At 39.8% G+C, this 22,488-nt stretch overlaps 1 protein-coding gene across 1 annotated transcript in view; it reads left to right on the forward strand.

Annotated features, from left to right (window-relative positions):
- The first annotated feature begins 19,578 nt into the window (after window positions 1–19,578).
- The window catches only part of TET2 (tet methylcytosine dioxygenase 2), a 90,283-nt gene continuing 87,373 nt past the window's right edge, over window positions 19,579–22,488 (forward strand). Inside the window, exon 1 of the mRNA XM_081332879.1 lies at window positions 19,579–19,637. The gene's annotated coding sequence lies outside the window, so the exon portion shown is untranslated. The remainder of the gene's footprint in view (window positions 19,638–22,488) is intronic.

Genomic DNA, 22,488 nt, shown 5'->3' on the forward strand with positions numbered 1-22,488 from the left:
TCTAAGCCACTTAGATAAAAATGGGAAGCAAGTCCCCATAGCATACTATTCTAGAACCTTATCTGTTGCTGAAAGAAATTATGCACAAATTGATAAGGAAAACTTAGCCATAGTGGCTGGGGTCAAAAAATTCCATTATTATTTATATGGAAGGAAATTCACTGTATTTACTGATCACAAACCTCTTTTGGGCTTATTCACAACAGATAAGCAACCCCCCCACATATTATCACCTAGAATGCTCAGGTGGTCCATATTTTTGTCTGCTTATAATTTCAAGATGATTCACAAACCTGGAAAAGAAATGGGCCATGCAGATGGCCTCAGTAGACTACCCTTACCTCTTATGGATCCTGATCCAGCCCCTGCTGCACAAATACTGTCCATACAGGAGTTACCTGAATTCCCCCTCCATGCTGAAACTGCTACAGATAGAATTCTAAGCAGAGTATTGTCATGGGTATTCACGGGATGGCAAGACTTAAGTCCAGGCCCTGAATTCCAAAGTTATTTTATCAGAAGGCATGAGTTATCTGCACACAAAGGATGTTTGTTATGGGGTAATAGAGTCATTATTCCCTCAGTTTTAAGAGATAGAGTACTACAGTCCTTGCATGAGGGACACCCTGGTATAGTGCGCATGAAAGCATTAGCTAGAAGCTACCTGTGGTGGCCTGGTTTAGATAAGGCTGTTGAGGAGCAGGTACACAGTTGCTATATCTGCCAAAGGTCAAGACCTGAAATTCCCAGGGCTTTTTTTCTCATAGAACGCTCAGAACAGCATTCCAATTGCAAAAAAAAAAAAAAGCTCCATCTGAAAGCCTATTGCAGGGCTAGGCAACCTTGGCCCTTTTTTATGACTCATGGACTTCAACTCCCAGAAATCCTGAGCCAGCCACGCTGAGGGAAAAGAGAGAGGTTTCCAAGCTGAGCCATGCTGGCTCAGGAATTCTGGGAGTTGAAGTCCTTAAGTCATAAAAGAGCCAATGTTGCCTACCCAGCCATAGAAGAGGAGATTAAAATTATTTACAGGGTTACTTCTTTAGGAACTAAACTTTTAGAATCTAAAACAGCTAATTCAAAAAAGTCAACAGGAAAGAACCTCACATTTTTCGTCTGCTTCTGTCTTTTGGAAGGTAAAATTAGATAACAAAATAATCTATTTCCTATGTTAACATCTCTGCAATGAGATCAATTAAAGGTAACAGGAAAGAAATGAGAAACATTTTTCTCAATGTAATATGTTAGCTGATGCTAGAAAAAAATAGTATCTTTTGTACATACTCTATTACAACTAAACCACTTTAAATTAAACATTTCTTAAGAATGAAATATTCTTAATTTGGACTTTACTTTTACTGTTTGGACTGTTGTGTGTTTTGAAAAATACATTATTTAGAATCTAGTTATGTTCAGTCTTTAAATAATTAACCTAGTATATACATAACAATATATGATGTTTTCCATGGTGAGCTTAACATCAATAACAACATTTATTAAAAAGGCTAAAATAATTTCTGGTGGTATTATCTGTACATTAAAATTTTGTTTAGTCACAATCTTTCACTTTTCACATTCTGGACAAGCAACCTAGCAAAAGATGTTACATATGTGCATAAGCGTAGTCAGTAGCATATGCCTTTTTAATAATATCAAACATGCAAAAAAACAAAAATAAGTCCAAAATATCTGTATTACATCCAGAAATGCCAACTTTGCAACCAATATTTCTCATCCATAACTATGACAGCCTAAGGATACCTGCATACATGCAAATGCTTCTCTGGGATCAGTAACGCAGCAGGGATTGCTTTTTCCTTCCAGTAACAGATTGCTGGGAAATACCAGACATGGCCTTAAGAATTCCAATGTTTGTTACAAATTTTTCTGGATGTGGTTGGAAAGAGGCCTAGAAATGCCAGCACAAATACATCACACTTGTTGAACATGCACACGCAACTAATTATAATCTTCAATTATATGTGATATATCTAAAATGAGATGTCTCAACTGCAACTTGCAAACTTCTGTTTTGCGGCAAAACAATCCAGGACAAGCTGATCAGCTGAGCTTAGGGAGGACTCATTAATTTCATACAATTTCTGGGAAGGAAAGAAACAGAAGGACAGTTTAACATCTTCCAGTTGATGTTATATTATGTAACATCTTCTGGGAGTTGAAGTCCATGAGTCATAAAAGAGCCAAGGTTGTCTACGCCTGGCCTATTGGCTTGCTGCTGAGCGTGCCAAAAGACCTGGCTTACAAACGTTGCACAGGCAAGTTGTCTGCAGCGAAGGCAGGAACTTTGTACCCCTCCCTGCTGCCCAAATACACCATCTTAACTAGGTAAGTAAGAGAGGACAAGAAGTGGGAAGTGGGTTCTGCTGAGTCCATGTGTACTCCTTCCTTGTGCTCACCCATGTCAGCCAGGCTGGTGGCCTACCCAGTGCTGGACCTGCACTACCGTCACCTCACCCTGTGCACCTAAGTGGCTGCCCTGCATTGCCTGGCCTGCACTGCCTCCGCTGCCTGCCCCACACAGTCCCACCATATAGAGAGGACCCCGCTGCTCCCACAGCACCAGCCATGCCGGCTCCTGCCCCGGGGGGCAGCACGCCAACACCCCTTGCACCCGTGACCCCAGCAGCACCACCCCCCACCTCCTGCGCCCACCAAGATGAGAGTTCCAGGACCTTTTTTTTATAGAAAAAAAGCCCTGGAAATGCCTCAGGCACCTGTTCATAGATGGGAGGCAACTCACATGCCCTGGTCCAGGATTCATAGTGATTACGCTGGGCCTTTTCAAGGACAGCTATTCTTAGTTGTAGTGGATAGCCACTCAAAATGGCTGGAAGTAGTTCCAGTCCCCAATATGACCACTGCTAGGACCATCCAGGTGCTGAGGAAACTTTTTGCTACACATGGGCTACCTGATGTTGTGGTTTCAGATAATGGGGCTCAATTTACTGCTGCTGAGTTTCAGGCTTTCCTCAGAGCAAACATGATCAGACATGCCACATCTGCACCATTCCACCCATCGTCGAATGGACAAGCAGAACGAATGGTGAGAACGACCAAAGTTGCACTCAATCGCATCATCACAGGTGACTGGCACCACAGACTAGCAGACTTTCTACTTTGTCAACACTCCACACCTTGTACAGCCACAGGAAAAAGTCCTGCGGAGCTTCGCTGGGGCAGACGTCTTATCACTAAGTTGGACAGACTCCATCCAGACAGAGTGGTGTCAGATACTGCTCAACCCAAACCCCCGAGGGGGCTACAACCTGGTGACTTGATCTGGGCCAGAAATTATGGGCCGGGACATTTGTGGGTTCCGGGGAAGGTGGTTGACAAATCAGGGCCCCTATCTTATATAGTAGGGGTGGAGGGAGGGTGTCTGGTAAGACGACATGTGGACCAACTAAGGAAGAGATTTCCAGAACGGTCACTAAGTGAGTATGGGGGTACTAGTTGCTCTCGTAGTTATCAAGCTGGCACACAGGCTAGCTCTTATCCTCCCTATCAGCGTTTTCAGCACACAGCAGGTTTCGAGTCTGAAGAAGACCAAGACAGCATGGAGGTGCAACAAGGAACCCCTGATCAGTCGGATCAGCCAAATGCCAGTGACCACTGCACTCACTCTGCTTCAAGTTTTGACTCTGGAGTGGGCCTACCGGGTGAGGCCAGCCAGAGCAATCCTCCATCCTCAGATTTTTCAGCACAGGAGAGCATGAATACACCTGGCATGCCAGATAAGTTGGTAGACCACCAAGTGGGCAGAACTCAAAGACGTTCCTCAAGGCCTCACAGGCCACCTGCATACCTTGCTGACTATGTTGTCAAATAAGACAAAGTTTGTAAATGGTTTACCAGCTTGTGAGCATGCCCATTGTTTTTTGGATTTTGTTAATCAACATATAATAGGTTGCATTGCATACTGAAAAGGGATTAACAGAGAGAAAATCTCTCAAGAAATCATTCTTTAATTTAGTTGTAGTCCACTTGTACTTTAGGTAGTGTAATACTACTGGCAGAACAGCAAAGCTGTCTTTAGTCTCATTGCATGCAACCTATACACTGCACATCCGAGAAGGTCGCGTTATGATTATCCTACCTTAAATGGGGTCAAACATTAAATTAAACACTGGAGGTTGGGAGTGAATCATAATCCTTAAATGTCAAGGGTTATAATGTCTGTTCCTTAAAAGGGGAAGGGGTGTTATGTACTGAGCTTTTGGGAAGAACTTATCACGTGTACATTGGAAAGCTAACGGTTCTCCAGTAACACAGATAGGACTTTCCAGTCCAGGCTGCAGTCAACTTGGTGGGAATGATGGGTTCAATCTGATTGGTTGTTCAGACTATGGGAGACTATATAAAGACTGCATGGATACCCCTAACCCTCAGTACAGTTACAGTTATGAATAAAGCAACTATTCTTCTGTACTCATCTGCCTGGCATCTTTCCTGCTCATCCGAACCCGAAACATAACACAAATCATGTCCATGTATCTGACAGTGGCAACCATTAGATGTTTAGTGGGAAGAAGGCAAGAGAGAAAGCCTTTAGGTTTATTATGATCTTTCAACTATGGTGTAACGAGGCAACAGAAACCTGATAGAAAGAGAGCTGATTGCATTGTTCCCCTGTGGAGATATAAAATAATATGTCTCCTGTTCTTTAATGAACCCTACTCCCACAGATGACTGCTTTTTGGCTGGAAAACCTCCCGCATCTCCTTGCACTTCCTCTCTTTTTATGCTGTGTAAATCATTGGTTTTGGTGATTCATCTTTCTGGGATGGATTTTTCTAAATGAGAATTTAAATGGCTGCCAGCCTATCTGCTGATAACAGAAAACAGATTGTAAGTATAACAGGGAGGCAATCAAGCCAAGCAATTTCAGGGAGAGTGGCAGAAGGCTTAATATTAGGATAACTGGCATTCACAGTCTTTGCTAATGAGTTAACAATTATTTGTGCTGATTTCTGCTGGCACTGATATGCAGAAAGACTCTCTTTCAACTGAAAATCAGAGGAAATTGTTAATGTACTGTTATCCAATCCAAGTGTGATGCTTTATGTATTCTGACTTTAAAAAATGCATGAGTTCCATTCAGTAAAGGCTAAATCAGATGAAAAATTTAAATATCCACAGAAGAATGGATATTATTTTTTGTTTTACAAATGTATAAGCTGACTATTTCTAGTCAAAATAACTAAGAGCCGAGCCATTCAGGACTTTAAAATTATTACCAGTACTCTGAATTGGACCTGGATGCAATTCAATAACCAGTGTAGGAACCACAATATTGCTTAGATGACTGTATCTTCTACTACTAATTAGCAGACAGGCCACTGCATTTTGGGCCAACAAAAACTTCTTCAAAGGCTGCCCCATGTAAAGTATGTTGCAGTAATCTAGGTAAAAGGTGATAAGGCATGTCAGGGCTTCCTGATCTTTGTTGTTGTTAGCTGCAAAGTCATGTCCGACCCATCGCAACCCTATGGACAACATTCCTCCAGGCCTTCCTGTCCTCTACCATCTTCTGGAGTCCATTTAGGCTCACGCCTACTGCTTCAGTGACTCAATCCAGCCACCTCATTCTCTGTCATCCCCTTCTTCTATTGCCCTCAATCTTTCCCAGCATTAGGCTCTTCTCCAGTGAGTCCTTCCTTCTCATTAGGTGGCCAAAGTATTTGAGTTTTAGCTTCAGGATCTGGCCTTCTAAAGAGCAGTCAGGGTTGATCTCCTCTAGGACTGACTGGTTTGATTGCCTTGCAGTCCAAGGGACTCGCAGGAGTCTTCTCCAGCACCACAGTTCAAAGGCCTCAATTCTTTGGCGCTCAGCCTTTCTTATGGTCCAACTTTCACTGCCATACATTGCAACTGGGAAAACCATAGCCTTGACTATACGCACTTTGGCACCTGACTATGGCACCTGACCTCCGATCCTTCCGTCGCGGGTTGAAGACCCACTTATTTGAATTAGCTGGTCTGGCCTGATGGGGGAATATGGGTTTTTAAATGGATTTTTAGTATTTTATTATTGTTGTTTTTTAATCTGGGCACTGGTTTAATTCCCTTTTAACTTTTGTATTGTTATTTATATATGCCCTGTGAACCGCCCTGAGTCCCTAGGGAGAAGGGCGGTATAGAAATCAAATAAAACTGAAAACTGAAACTTTTGTTGACAGGGTGATGTCTCTGCTTTTTAGTGTGCTGTCTAGATTTGCCATGGCTTTCCTTCCCAGGAGCAAGCGTCTTTTAATTTCTTGGCTACAGTCCCCATCTGCAGTGATCTTGGAGCCCAGGAAAATAAAATCTGTCACTACCTCCATTTCTTCCCCATCTATTTGCCAGGAATTGAGAGGGCCGGATGCTATGATCTTGGTTTTCTTAATGTTAAGTTTCAACCCAAGTTTTGCACTCTCCTTCACCTGCAACAAGAGGCTCTTTAGTTCTTCTTCACTTTCTGCCATTAGAGTGGTATCTTCTGCATATCTTAGGTTGTTGATATTTCTTCCGGCAATCTTAATTCCAATTTTTGATTCATCTAGCCCTGCCTTTCTCATGATGTGCTCTGCATATAAGTTAAATAGGCAAGGCGACAGTATACAGCCTTGCCGGTCTCCTTTCCCAATTTTGAACCAATCAGTGGTTCCGTGTCCAGTTTTCACTGTTGCTTCTTAGCCCACATATAGGTTTCTCAAGAGACAAATAAGATGGTCTGGTGTGCCCATCTCTTTAAGAACTTGCCACAGTTTGTTATGATCCACACAATCAAAGGCTTTAGCATAGTCAATGAAGCAGAAGTAGATGTTTTTCTGGAACTCTCTAGCTTTCTCCATGATCCAGTGTACATTGGCAATTTGATCTCTAGTTCCTCTGCCTCTTTGAAATCCTGCCTGTACTTCTGGTAGTTCTCGATCCACATACTGCTGGAGTCTAGCTTGTAGGATTTTAAGCATAACTTTACTAGCATGAAAAATGAGTGCAATGGTGCGGTAGTTTGAACATTCTTTGGCACTGCCTTTCTTTGGAATTGGAATGTAAACTGATCTTTTCCAATCCTGTGGCCACTGTTGAGTTTTCCAAATTTGCTGGCAAATTGAGTGTAGCACTTTTACTGCCTCGTCTTTTAAAATTTTGAATAGCTCAGCTGGAATACTGTCACCTCCAGTAGCATTGTTGTTGCTCAGTTTTTCTAAGGCCCACTTCACTTCACATTCTAGGATGTCTGGCTCGAGGTCAGTGACCACCTCATTGTGATTATCAGGGACGTTAAGCTCATTCTTGTATAGTTCTTCTGTGTAGTTTTGCCAACCTCTTCTTACTCTCTTCTGCCTCTGTTAGGTCCCTGCCATTTTGGTCCTTTATCATGCCCATTTTTGCATTAGCTAGTTACTTACTATCCATTTATTCAACAAGTATTGAACAATAAACATGCATCCTTCAGTCATACTGTAATATTCATAATCCTGCACAATAAATAAGAAATAATTTTCTTTTTGACTATTGTAAACAGGAAAGTGACTGTTAGGCAATCCAGAAAACTTTTATCAAATGTCTCAGTATAAGAACATTGGAGCATCAGCAAGGCTCCACAGGATCCCAGGTCCATCTTGCCCAACAATCTGATCTCAGAGTAGTCAATCAACTGTACAACAAAGCCAATTGGTCTCCAAGCAGATGGCCTTTAGAGATAGTCACACTGCTCATCAATCACTCATCCCCATTAGTGCTTCAACCCCCCAAGCCTGCTTTATTTTGAAACAGCTAACCAGGTAACCAGTACTGCATATTATGGTAGCAAACCCCAGAGGGGTTTTTTTGTGAAAAAAAAAATCTTTTTGTCTGTCTTGATTCTTCCATGATTGAATTTCATTGTGTGTTTTTTGGTTCTAGAATTTTGGGAAGAAGAAAATAGCTTCTCCTTTTCCACTTTATTAACACCATGCATAATTTTCTACCTCTCAATCATGTCTCCCTGTCATTTGTTTCTTTGCTAGTTTAAAAAAAACAACCAAAGTCACAAATCCTTTGTCACAGGGAAGCTGTTCCAATCCCTTCATCATCTTACTTGCCTTCCTCTAAAACTTCTACTACAATAACCAGGACTGTAAGAGCCAGTTTGCTCTAAAAATTGGTACATTTCTGCCTTAGGCACAAATCATCTTGGGCCAGTCACTTTCTCTCAGTCCTAGAAAGTAGGTAATTGTAAACCACTTCTGAAACACCTTGCCAAGAAAACTGCAGGAATTTATCCAGTCTCCAAGAATTGGACATGAGTGAACGGAAGGTAAAAAAGAAATAAAATTGCACACAATATTCCATTTATGTATAATGGGTATTATCATATTGGAATCTCTGTTTTCAGTAGTTTTTGGATGTACTACTTTATCATTAGTCCAAGATCTCTTTTCACATCAATTATAAGATAAGAAATCCTTCACTATTCCTTGGGTGAACATAAGCTGCAAATTTTGAAAACTCTATTGCTAATTGCTAGCTATAAAATTTCTGGTTTCTATATATTAAAATCAGACCCCTTTAGGCTATTGGCCTAGCCTGCTGAGTTGTAATGGAATGTTTATTAGCTTTCCAACTGCTGAGATGGATAGAAAAAATCTGTAAGCATAGATATTCAGATATAGCTAATTGAGGCAAAAGATGCACAAAAGAGAGAAGGCAACACTATAATAGTAAGGTAATTCAACTAGTAAACTGAGTGTGTGAATGGCATCGGTGTGAAGTTGACTGCTATGTGAATGGAAAGTGTGAGGAACTGAGATTCAAGTGTGAATTGCATTAGTTATCAGAAAATGAAAGGCAAGTAGAGAAACAAATAGAAAGTATTTCAAGCAAGCAAGACAAAAAAACCTAGACCTTTTGGGCAAAAAAGACTAGATGAAGACTTGTTTATAATTACATCATGTAGTGAAAATAGCCTTTAACCTAGGAGGGAGTGAACTCATATTGCTATGGTCAGTGAGATAATTCTGGGAGAAGCTTCCATATGAAATATTACTTTGCCTGAAACACTACCTTCTTAGAGCACAATTCTGTCAAGTTACCTTCACATCAAGATTTATTTATTTATTTTTATTTATTTTATTAATCCCAGTCTTGTGATTTATGCAGTCTGATCCATCATGATACAGAGGTGATTTGTTACTGCCTTCTTCCAGGATATTTCCTGGATATTTCCAGAGGAGTTCTGGGGAGAAAGTCAAAAGAAAATGGCCTAGGAAATGAATGGCAGAGGTGAGAAGGCAACAGGCCAAGGGCATCAAATACTCTTTTAAGGGACTCTTTAGGTTGATGGCTACCATTTGCCAGAAGAAAGCTTGTAAGACTGCCCCATGCCAAACCTCTAATACTGCTCTCAGTGCTGTCATTAGCTGATTATATTTTGGACAGATAGATCATACTTTCAAAAGGCTAGCCCAGGGGTAGGCAACCTCAGCTCTTTTATGACTCATGGACTTCAACTCCCAGAATTCCTGAGTCAGCTGACTCAGGAATTCTGGGAGTTGAAGTCCATGAGTCATAAAAGAGCCGAGGTTGCCTACCCCTGGGCTAGCCTAAAGCTCTGCCCAAATTTTTATTTTTCAAAAACTGCTTAGCAGGCCTATCTAACATTTTTAGGGTGAAAAACCACCAGGCTGATGCTATAGGATGGTACTCTGCTTTATTATTTTTATTACATTTATATCCCGCCCTTCTCCGAAGACTCAGGGCGGCTTACAAGCTTAGCAGTAGCCTTCATTCTATGTATATGCTTGCTTGTTAGGGCTTTCACACAAACCCCAAGCGGCATTATTACAAAGTCAGCTTATTGCCCTACCTCGGAAGGATGGAAGGCTGAGTCAACCTTGACCCTGGTGGGATGCGAACCTGCACTAATTGCAGGCAGCTGGTGTTACTTAAGGAGGCATTAGCCCACTGCTCCACCAAGGCTTTCATTAATTAGAAGGTAAAAAGAAAGAATTAAGTAGGATGAGCAACCTGTTAATGCGGAGGTGGCTGCAGGAAAAAAGGTTAAGAGGAGAGATGAAATCTGAAAGGGATGCAAATAAAGAAGAAAAAGACATGCAGAGAAGAGGTGGCAAGTTCTTTGAAGTAGCTGGCCAAATTATTGAGTGGTGACCTTTCTGAAATTTGGTGCACCATTTTGCACAACAACGGATCATCTTAAACACTTCACAGGATTTTTATTATATTTATATTCTCTCTTTACTCCAAAGAAGCATTCTCAATTTTGCTCCCGCTAGGTGTGGCCTATCAGCTCTCTTTGCTGGTATGCCAACATCATCCAATGGCTACTATGCTCCTTGGCCCACAAACCTGCCAACCATGGCTGCAGTGGAAGAGGATGGGTTGGATCTTGACAAAGTTGCCATCCTCTCTGTGTGTGTATTTCTCAAATAATTATGTAAAATTTTATAATATTTTCAATCTATTATAAGTAAATAATTCATAAGTCATGATAAATATAAAGTTTCTCTCTTTCTCTTTCCTTCTGTTTGTTCTGTTTGTTCTTTTTTTTCTTTGCTCTGTTAAATTAAATAAAGAAAAATAAAGATGGCAAAAATAATTTTTGACAAATCTTGGACTCCTCTTACAAAACAACTATAGTCATAAGCATAGAAATGGAGCCACTGAATAATGCAACGTGTAGTATTATATTAGGGGCTTGGAGTCTGGGTTTGTTTGTTTGTTTTTGGATTAAGAGTTGTAACAACATAACTCTGCAAGGTAGGTAACAAGATTTATTCCAAGATATTATACAAACAGTTTGGATTATAGCCATTCCAACAATCTATGAGAAACAAGAATATGAAAGACATCTATAAACTAGCATTATTAAAACAAGTTATAACATTATAACACTGCATTCCTTATACAAAGGTTTTGATTTTAAAAAATATAAGTGAAATTAACAAAGATAAACTATATCGGTAGTTTATCTATAGATTACATAATTAAAAGATTATTATGAACATCTGAAAAAAAGGAAGAAGATTCATATAGCAGAATTTCCAGAAAGGAATACTAATATAGCAAGCCCAACCTATTAAAAAGTTATTACATTTTAGACCACACATAATGTTCCATCTTCTCATTTCTGAAGAAAAGGGTCATTTTAAAAATGTGTTTAAAAGAAAACACATCTCTTGAATACTCTCCTTAACATCTAAAGCTTTTCCTTTATAAGTAAGATAATTTTGTTAGCTGATTCCCAGGCTCAGTAGAGCGAAAGTTCTTCATAAAATGTTAAATTACATAAGAAAGCACCTAATTTTATGATCTTTTTTGCAGTAGTAATAAAGTAACCACAGACGTCATGAGAATGCATTGTTCACTATGAGACATTTTTGGTGAAAACCAGAAATAAATGCCAGGTTTTGGCAAAAATGTCATAAATAGTAGTCATGTGACTATGAGATGCTGCAAGTGACCACAAATTTTATTTTATTTTATTTTATTTTAATTCCATTTATATCCCACCCTTCTCCAAAGACTCAGGGCGGCTTACAAGCTTAGCAGGTTAGTTGTTGAGCATCCAAACTGTGGTTACATGACAAGAGGAACAGCTGTAGGAAGTTCAGAAGCAGGTTGTAAGTACTTCAGGGGGAGGACGGTTTCCATCATAACTTCAAATGGTTGCTAAGCAACCATTTAGGACTACCTGTAACAGGATAACAAATGGAACACCAGGATGCGATTCTTGTCATTCACTTATTTACTTGGCTTGGCTGTAAACCAAATAAGTCTACATATGTCTTCTGCTACCTGCAGCAGAGGTCTCAGGGTGTGTTATAGTTAACAAAATCATATAGCAAAAATATCAGTATTAAATAACTCACCTTAAATGTCCTAAACCAGGAAGCATTACATTATGTCCTTTTTGGTTTACTTTGAATCACATTTAAGAACAGGTAGAAACATCAGGGGAAATCTGTTCGATATGACATCTCATTTTTGGATGGCTTATTACTCTTGCTATAATTCTAAAGAGATTTCCAGTTATCACAGACTTTATTGTACCCAGTGCAAAGCATTTACAAAGCAGCTGTATTCTGGAAGTTACCATTGGCATGGATACTCAGTCAAGAAGCTGCCAAAATATGGGTCTGAACCAGTTGTATGACCATGGTATGGTCAATTAAAGGGTATTTTCTCTTGCATTCAAATGGGACTGAAACATGAATACATATTAGTGTATTTGCTGATAATGCTCCGAGCAATGGGTGCCTCCAATAGACGACAAGGATGCTATGTCTTTGAGTTTTCAAAAGAAAAGGCAGCATTTTAGAAGAGTAGTGATAATGCCATGTAGAATTCATTTGGGCATTTCCTCAGTCTATTGCCTTCCCCCCCTCTCCCCCCAGGTTTTCCTATTATAATGAATCTCTTTTATTCATGCCAGCAGGTTTGTTTGGGAGAAGACAGATGGACAGACAAAGGTGCTAAAATAAATGATAAGTTGTTGAAGATAACCTGATATGGGATAAGAAAAAGAGGTATTCACAAAAGAAGCTAGGTAAAAGATTCAAAGGTTCCTTTCTGGAAATGAAATATAGGGACTATGGTCCAGAAAATAAATGTTCAATTTTTAAAGTAGCATGCCACTATTTTATTTTTTAAAAGGTATGCAGCATCAAAATATACGATGAATGCTATTTCCTGTTTGACCTTTACTAAGAATGATGTGTTTCTACTTAAACGTTAGCTGCCTTATTTCATGATGCTCTTTCTCTTCGATGAGTATCAAATTGATATGGTGTACTTATTTACTCATAGTATAAATAGAAACCATCTTCAAGTTTCATAGTCTTTTACAGGCTTTTCTAAGTGACTATATGGATGAAAAACATTTTCAGTCAGCACAGCTTTTGACTACAGGCTCAATGTGATGATTCTGCATTAATTTGTTTTATTATTTATGAAACAAATTTATACTTTTGTCTATCTTAACCAATATAATGCATGAAAACATAATGAATAGATACAAACTGTCAGAAACCCAATCGAGGCATCTTTAAAACTGTATCCAATAACATAAAACAAAACACACCTGTGTTGGGTTAGTCCTGAAAAAAGTAGATTAAGTTTTATCTCTTTTACATTTATTTTATCTGCTATCTCTCATTTTTTCCTGCACTTTGCATATCTTGTGTCAGGGAATCGCGCAGCAGGTGTCCAAATGGAGTCAGAGATGCTGACACAAACTTGTAGTTTTATGTAAATAAATATATGTTACATGTATATATACAGCAAACTAGATATTCAGGCCAACAGAAGCATCATGGGGTAAATCACAGAGCACACAAGGCACAGAGAAGAAAGTCCTCCTCCACACCCACAGCAACCAATCACAGCGCAGATTGCCTCATGCAGGAGCCAGCACTCTCCAACCAATCAATAATTGTGTGTTCTGGCTCACTGCACAGCCCCACTGCTCCAGCTACTTAATTTAAATTTCTTAACATCTTGCTTGTGCCAAGAGGGAATAGCAAACAAATACATATATACATACATACATACATACATACATACATGTGTTACCAGTATTATTTATCAATTTATAAATGGAATACAGCAAATGCCTTGAGTTACAATTCCCCAATCAGCATGTGAAGTGGAGATGATGTCTTCCAACACATGTAAATGTTATTGGATAAGGGAGGATGAAAAATTAATCAAAGAACTCAAATTACTAGTGCTAGTTTTGCAGTTCCTGCAGTTATTTATATGAATGTTAATCAAGAGCAATGTCACCTTGTATGTCAATCTCTTTTTTGTTGTCTCAAAATGTGAAATCTTTTCAGGATTATAAAGATTGAAGTCCAGCACCAGGAGACATCATAGGCCAGGGGTCCTCAACCTTGGCAACTTTAAGACTTGTGGACTTCAACTCCCAGAATTCTTCAGACAGCAAAGCTGGCTGAGGAATTCTGACTCTACTGATGGATCTATTCAGCTGGAGCCTGAGCTTTGAGAAACCCTATTTTTTTAAAAAAAACCACCCTAATTTCTCAAAAATAACATTGTCACTTTCCCTTTAATAATGCATAAGTGATGAAATACTCCAGGTTTTTTTATTTTACTTACAAACCTAGGGCCACCCATTGACTGTTGAAAAATATGATCAAGTATGAAGAATACTAAAAATTGCTGTTCAGCATCATTAAGAAGGTCACAGAGTATTAAAAAAATGCTTCAGAGGAAGAGTTAGATTCTTTTTTTCATATGTATACAGTATATGGGAAATTGTGATTCTGCTCAGCCAATCACAGACCAAATACTTTTGGTGTTCATTATATGTGAATGTTTTCACATACTGTATAAATGCATTAAACTATTTACTTTTAACTGGTTGAGATGTATTATATCATTTTAGCACTTGTCTAAAACTGCAGGATGAAGGTCTCTTCTGCATATTTCCAGCCAATAAGTCTTGAGCTTTCTTTTTCCATCTGGGCCTGCAATATTTGCTGATGTTGTCAATCAATCTGGTTTTAGGTCTTATATCTTAAATTATGTCATTTTGCTTACATGGAGACCAATTATTTGCTATTGAATTCACAGTCAGCTTACCGATCAAATTAATCAATAGAATTAATATTATTAGTACTTTACAAATACTTATAATAAACAAAAGAGAATATTTGTTATATGTATTTGTAAAGTATTAATATTAATTCTACTGATTAATTTGATAATGTAACCTGACTCTTAATTCAATAGAAAATAATTGGTCTGCATATAAGCAAAATGATGTTATTTAAGATATAGTCCTATGCAAGCTTCTATGGATGTAAGTTCTAGAATTGATTGCATATTATTAATTTTTACTTGTTTAGGCTGAGATTCTACACATCCCTTCTTGGATGTTAATCCTCATGACTTTCTAAGTAGATTCATAAGTAGATACTGACAGACATATTTAACAACTGTTTAATAAAAACATTCTTGGCAACAATTTTTAAAATTAGAAATACATTTAAATTTTGAAGGATGAATGTGTTTAACAAGATACATTGGCATCATTGCAGCTTAATTTATGGTGCAATATTTAAAATATACTGGATATCTTCACTTATTAGTCAGCATTTCTGAATGATTCAAACCTGGAAGGATATGATTGGCCAAAGTTTACATTCTGCTATGACATACTTCTATGCATTATATATTGTGTTAACAAGAGACCTTGGTTTGTAAGCTGCCTAAGGCTACTATAAACCCAAATTAGTCCTGTTTGGAAATAAGCAGGGCAGACTTTCATTGAACTCTTATTTTGAGGGTCTGAATAAGCTTCAGTGAAAATGAAGTACTTCATTCTATAATATGTCAGGGTCCTTAACGAGGTGGTGGGAAGGAAATGTACAGATATTAATCGAAATATGTGAAGTCAGCCTGGAAGTCAAGCTACTTCAGGAAAGCATAAGATGTACACTTTGTATTCAAGGGCTAATTTCTGTTGCTATTTGGGTTATTGTAGCTTTATCAATCCTTAAGAAATAAGAATCTTATCACAAGAACCTTCTTAAAAATAGCCAGGCCAAACCTACAGAATAAGCATTTCAAGAATGCAGTCACGTTCTGCTTTTCAAAAATAAAAGAAAATAGGTGAATGTATTTTCTTTCATTATGTAGCAAAACAAAATTATATCTTATGTTTTATAGGAAGTATGTGATTTTTTTTTAAAAAAATGAATTGCAGGCTACATAGGTCATAGCAACTGCTTCTTTGTGGATGGGAGGGGGGAAAGGCACAAAAAAGATCAGCAGATGTCATGGCATAGATGGAGAAACATTGGCAAGAAAAGGAGGATAGGCTTCTTTCCAAGCTGGAAGAAAGCCAAAGAAGATTTCAGACAGACAAGAACCACCTGTTAGAGAGAAGGGCGGGCAGAGACTTAGAACATGAAGAAGAGGTGATTTTACTGATTGTTTTACTAAACATAATGAAAATGAATACAGAAAGCAAAGAGAAAAGAATGGTTAGGGGTGACTTGTTAGTTTTCTTCCAGTACATGAGGGGCTGTTACAAAGAGAAGGGGGTCAACTTACATTCCGAAGGACCTGAAGGCAGGAGAAGAAGCAATGGGGTGGGTGGCAACTCACTAAAGAAAGATCCAATCTGGAATTAAGAATACATTTCCTGACAGAACAATTAATCAATGGAACAACTTGCCTGCTGGAGTTGTGGGTACCCCATCACTGGAGGTCTTCAAGAAAAGATTGGATAGCCATTTGTCCAGAATACATTAATGTCTCCTGCCTTGGCCAGGGGATTGGACTAGAATACCTCCAAGGTCCCTTCCAGTAAAATGATTCTACAGGCCTATTTCTCTACAAGCCCCAACACTGAATTGCTCAGGATATGAAGAAGCAATCATGATTATGATTGCAGCAGGTTCACTAAAATAAATTAGTTGTTTATCTTTGTAGTCATATTTCAATTGTGAAAGTCAATGGGGATATAAGGAGGAAAGCACAAGATAGGAGCAGACATAAAAGTGACTGGGTGATATTGGGTCAGTTGCTGTCTCTCAGCCATAGACTGGGAAGAAATCAAACATCTGCATGCTAGCCTGTGCTGGACTATTTTAATAGACTATACTGTAGTATACAATCTTTAGTGAAGAAACCTCATCCTGGAGTGGATTGATTCAGGATGATGATAATGATAGTGGATTGTACTGTCAAATTGTAATCCTATGCATTTCATTGAGTTGCAGCATATGCAGCCTTTTGAAAATAAAACCTGAACAATAATGCTGAATTTTAAACCTGGGATTATTAAAGTCTGTGAAAAACATAACAATGGCAGATATACTGTAGATACAAAATAATTTGTACAGTTTTACAAGGATGTTTTTCTATAATTATCTTTCTAATTATAAAATATATGCAGTGGCCTGAATTGTCCTAGGAAATTGCAAACCATGTTAAGTTGAAGGTTTTTATGAATAAGGATGTCTTAGCGGATGGTAGCCCTGGCCAGCCTTGCCTGCAACTGGAAGCTAAGGAGGGTTACACCTGATTAATACTTGGAAGGGAGACCTTGTGGGATTCATTGGGCTCTAGATCAGGCTGGGAATTTTTTTAAAAAAATAAACCCACTACTATATTATTGCCAAGAAATTTGTATGGATCTGTTCCTGAAGTCACCAGGATTCAAGCTGTTTCTGAAGCATATGTGATTTTAAAAACACAGAATAGAAGAAATTCTGCATCTCATAGCAACCACTTTTTGAAAAATCTATAGGCACATAACACATTACTACAGGACACATTGTCATTATTGTTAGGACTGCTTCTAGGCAGTGAAAGCTTATACTTTCCTACTTATGTCAGTCAAAAAAGTAAACTCCACAGAATACATTAAAGCTTTCTCCTAGAAATATGATGTTGTACAGTCTGGAACAGGGGTCTTCAAACTTGGCCCTTTTATGACTTGTGGACAGGCACACTGGTTGAGAAATTCTGGGAGTTGAAGTCCACAAGTCATAAAAGGGCCAAGTTTGAATACCCCTGGTCTGGAACAACTTTTGTGGATTTGACATTTTTAACCCACCATGTCCAAAGGTTAGTTGAAGAATAGGCAGTGTGGTGCTCCCTCTCCAGAAATTTTCATCTTTGCAAAGGATTGTGTGACTGTGCAAAATGGGAGGGACACCATGTTTTCTACCACTGTTTTCCATCCTTACAGAATAATACATAACATACTATCTATTGTAATTGTATATGGCATTACTTGTAATCTTCTGTAGCAAGGCATTAATAGCACACCTTAGAACAATATATTCAGAAAAAAGTCTGGTGCATTCCCAGATAGGCAATTGTGAGATTGTGCTGTAAATCTACTAAATCTCAAAAGAGCACTCATCAACAATTTATAAAATAATAGTTATTCCTAGTTACAATGTGCATCTCTATTACTTTGTTTCGATGCTACCCTGTCTATACAAAGTTATCAATTGTTATAGTCGAAAGATTTCTATAACATACCACTGTTCTGCTTAGGTTTGATAGACAATAAAAACAAACCATAGAAACATTCTAATATAAAATATTGAAACATTTTGTGGACTATTTTGACCGAAATCTATTATTTCATTTTCTTTATCTCCTTAAAGTTGTCATCAACTCTGTGTTACTGCTAAGAAATTGTTAATATCAACTTGCAGTTCTAGACAAGGACCGCTGGCAACTGGAACCCCAAACTTACGTCGTTTTATACCCTATACCAGTTTTGCCAGCTTGTCATTTTCTGCACCGACTTGGACTTTCTGCCCAATGAAAGACAATAGTTAAATCTCGATTTCCTCCCCCCCCTCCGCGCCCCATCTATTTTGTCGGGTTTTATAATATTAAATTCGCCAGAAAATATTCATGCTAGATTTTCGATAAAAACTGGTTTGGAAAGAAAGTTGGGCGAAGGAGAATAATGCTTTCCGTGCAAGGGTAGTGGAAGCGGGGGGAGAGGGAGGGGAATGCAGAGAGATTAGGGAAGTGGCACAAAAGGACGCGTGTGCCATTCGACCGGCGCAACTAATTCACAAGGAGTTACTCTAAGCCAGGGGTCTTCAAACTTGGCCCTTTTATGACTTGTGGACTTCAACTCCCAGAATTCCTCAGCCAGCAAAGCTGGCTGAGGAATTCTGGGAGTTGAAGTCCACAAGTCATAAAAGGGCCAAGTTTGAAGACCCCTGCTCTAAGCGAGACCTCGTCGACTTTGGGGAAGTTCCGAGGCAACCTTTGAAAGAGCCCCCCCCCCCCCAGTTCTCCCGGAGACTCTCGCCACCAATGAGCTCTGACTATGGAAATTGATGGGCGGGGCTTGCGAATGGGATGACGCTGGGCAGCGAGCCATTGTGAAAGCTTCCTAATGCTTAAAGGGAGCGAGGATGCGTGTGTGTGTCCCCCCCGCTCCGCACCCCTCCCGCCCACCAGGAAACAACATCTGTTAGGAATGACAGCTCCTTGTTTTGAGCCCTTTGTTTGCAAGTGTCTCCCGCCGCTGGAGCTCCAGCCAGCACTCGTTTTAGGAGACCGGTCTCCTCCTCGGTGTTTTCCCCCTTTCCAAGCTATTTCTCCGCCCTAAAGTTTGCAAAGTCCGCAGCTTGGCGGACTTTGCAACCTTCGCCCACCCCAATACTAGAGAGTCTACTGTGCACCCTGGACGGGACAAGTTTGTGAAATAATTCCCACCCACCCCCCATAAAAAGATTTTCCGGGAAGTAGTTCTCGGCTTTCCCTGGGTAGGCCCAGCAGAAGGGGCTCTTCCCCGCCCCCACAAGGAGACAGTTGCGGGGGTCGGCCTCTCGCCCGCCCCGGAGCCGGCAGAAGCGGCGGGTCGTCCCCTTCCACCTCTCCCCGGCGGGTCTGGGAACTCGTTCGCATGGCAGTCACGTCCGGCAGTGGGAGCGTCGCTGGGGCTTCATCGAGTGATGAGAGAACAGACGTCAAAACGGCCTTATGAATATTGATGCGGAGGCAAGGCTGCTTTCGTAAAGGAGCAGAAGGAAGCAAGATGGCTGCCCTTTAGGATTGGATCGAAGGCAGACAAGATTGCTTTGGCTGGAGTCGACGAGGCGGAGGGACTGCCGAAGGAGGTCAGAGCCCTTCTCACGTTCTCTCTCTCTCTCTTCTCTCTCTCCCTCTCTCATTCACCCTGCCTTCTCCAGCCTCTCCCTTCCCTGCGTTGTCTGTCGAGCTTTGTGGCAATGACTTACAAGACAGTTTTGGGGGAAAAAAATGGGGGAAGCTCCCCACTCAACTCTCCAAGCCTTGCAGTACTAAGTACAAAGGTGGGAGGGGGGGCGAGGAGAGAAGAGAAAATTGCAGGTGTCAAATAGGAACAGGGCTGTCAAGTAGGATTTTTAAAGCGAAGGTTTGAAAGAGGTTCCTCGCTCGCTCGCGCGTTTCTCTTCCCCTGTTTTCTGTACGCGCCGCCGTCGCCTTGAGAACTTTTGCTACTGAGCCTTGCTCCGCAACCGTGGAGGGGTGGCTGGTTATTTCCGTCCGTTTCTAGGGAAGTCACTCTTGTCATTTTAAGAAAGTTCTTCGTTTTATTTAAGTTGCGCTTCTCCTTTTTTGGGGGGGGGGTGTTTGCCTTCTTTCCCTTCCTCCGCCCTTTAAATATATGTTTCTCGTTCACACACGTGCGGACTTCTCCATCTCTTTGGCTTTATTCTGGAAAGCGTCTCCTAAGAGGGGCGTGTGGGAGCACTTTGGACGGTAGCTTAAAAAAAAAACCCCGGGGAAATCAATGGCTGGGCTAGCTGGACAAAACTTTTCAGAATTTTATCTTTTTTTCTGAAGTGGCGGGTGTGCGATCTTTCAGCAGAAAGCAAACTCTTTCTAGAGAAGTATCTTGAGCGTTATGGTTGCTGGGCCAGAAAGCGAGATAGCTGGGCGATTTTTATTATTATTATTATTATTATTATTATTATTATTATTATTATTATTATTATTATTATTATTATTATTATTATTATTATTATTATTATTATTGTTTATACGAACGTTTCTCCTGCCTTTGTATTTTTCATGACTGCACCTTCATTTTGGTTTACCGGTGAGTGACAAGCAGACACAAAGACAGGCGCAGTGCAAGGGGAGGGGGGGAGGTGGCCGAAGGGGAGAAAAGAGGGAGATTTGTGGAGTTTTGAGGACTAGAAGGTCAGCGCGCCTGAGGAAACTGAGGTGCCATCCTAGAAGAGAAGAAGAGAATTGGAAACATAAGGGCTCCCCCCTCCATTTAACAGTATCGTCTCCATGATCTATATATTATGGCTTTACTATTTTGTCATAATAACTGCTGGCCTGTTTCCATGTGGCGTCCAGAAAAACACAGAAACACGCGTCCCTCAGAAATGACTGCCTCGTGACAACCTCGATTATAAATAATTATTGGCGAGGAAGGTTCCATTCAGATGCAGAATGTTTCGTTTTAGCACGAAAAAGAATCCCAAGCCACCTTTACCTCTTCAAGTGATACTTCGGACCTGTAATGGAAGCCTTTTATAACATTGTTTCAATCGAGCTAAGTTTTTTCTCCAAAGCTAATTTATGTGCGTGTCAGCTTTGTCAAGAGAAAAAAACGTGGAATCAGCTCTCTCTCATGGGTACAGTATTATTTTTGTGGCTGTTGGTGGGGGTTGGAGATAAGGAAGGAAGGGAACTGAACCGAGGCTTACAGACGCATCCACTCTTAATGATCTCATTTTGAGTGTTTCCTCCCTCCCTTTCCACAGTGAGCATATGCAGATGCAAAATCTGATAGTACAACATGGCAAGTGATGTAAGATAGAGATTTGTTTCACATTTTTAAAACGAAGAGAAGTCTCTCTGTGTTAGAGAAAGGCAGGGCTGTTGTTTGTCAGCTAATGGGGCCATTGCATTTGCATTTTAATGGCAAGCTAAGATTGGAAAGGGGTGGGAAGACAGAATAGTAGTAGCTTGTAAATTCAATTGCTTAATTGAATGTGTATTTTGTGATGGCACGTTCAGTGAAGAAGGGGACATTACAGGGCTTATTTGTCAAACAAATTCAGCAGATAGATGTTAATGATGACGATCACAAAAGGTCTGTTATAGGGCTAATAAAAAGGCGAAGGAATTCACGTTACTGGATATCCCCAAAACGTTACCTGTTGAAAGTCACCTTTCTCAGTTTGGCCATCCTTCTTGAAGTTGACAAGCTGCCGACTTTTTAGAGTACACCCTTGAATGGCTGAGATAAAACTCATTGGACTGTTTCAGTTACAGTATGCTGGCAATTATTCTGTGAACTTAAGAATTAGCATTTTCCCTTCTTTCTCAAAAACAGCAATATAAGTTGCTAGATTTATTTGAATTATATAAATTATAGATAGGTTTCAATTTTGAAGAAAGCTGTTTATGGTCCCTTGGTACACTGAACTTCTCTATCAATGACTGAATTGATCACAATGCTGTTAAATGTATATCAAGCTTCTTTGAAACTTAGGTATTAAAATCTTCAAATATTTGGATATTGAATGCTTCTGTCCACACACTGCCTTTTTTTTTAGTTAGAAAAAGGAATTGATTGAAGATCATACTTGAACTCAGTATACACAATGATCCTGTGCATTACAATACAGTCCATGTCCTCAGTTACTGTTGTAGATTTCACATGCATGGCTGCATAGATATATGTCTGGATATTAATACCAATGTACATGTAAAATAATTACTTCCAGCTCACTGTTTTCTTCGTTAACCTGAAATTAAACTGACAGGAACCTGTGTCCAATCCTGGGGTTCAGTCAGAACATGCTCATCAATTCTTAGTTGCTTTTTCATGCTTATTTCCTCCCAAGCTTCCTCTACATGTTCCTCATGTTTCTTTTGAGGTTTAGTGCAATTGGTTGTTATTCTCTGTTGATTGACAGATTAGAAGAGTCTCTGTTTGGAATCTTAAGAGAATGTTATTTTTTC

This window comes from Vipera berus (genome assembly GCF_964194415.1).
Source record: "Vipera berus genome assembly, chromosome: 7".
NCBI classification, from domain to species: domain Eukaryota; kingdom Metazoa; phylum Chordata; class Lepidosauria; order Squamata; family Viperidae; genus Vipera; species Vipera berus.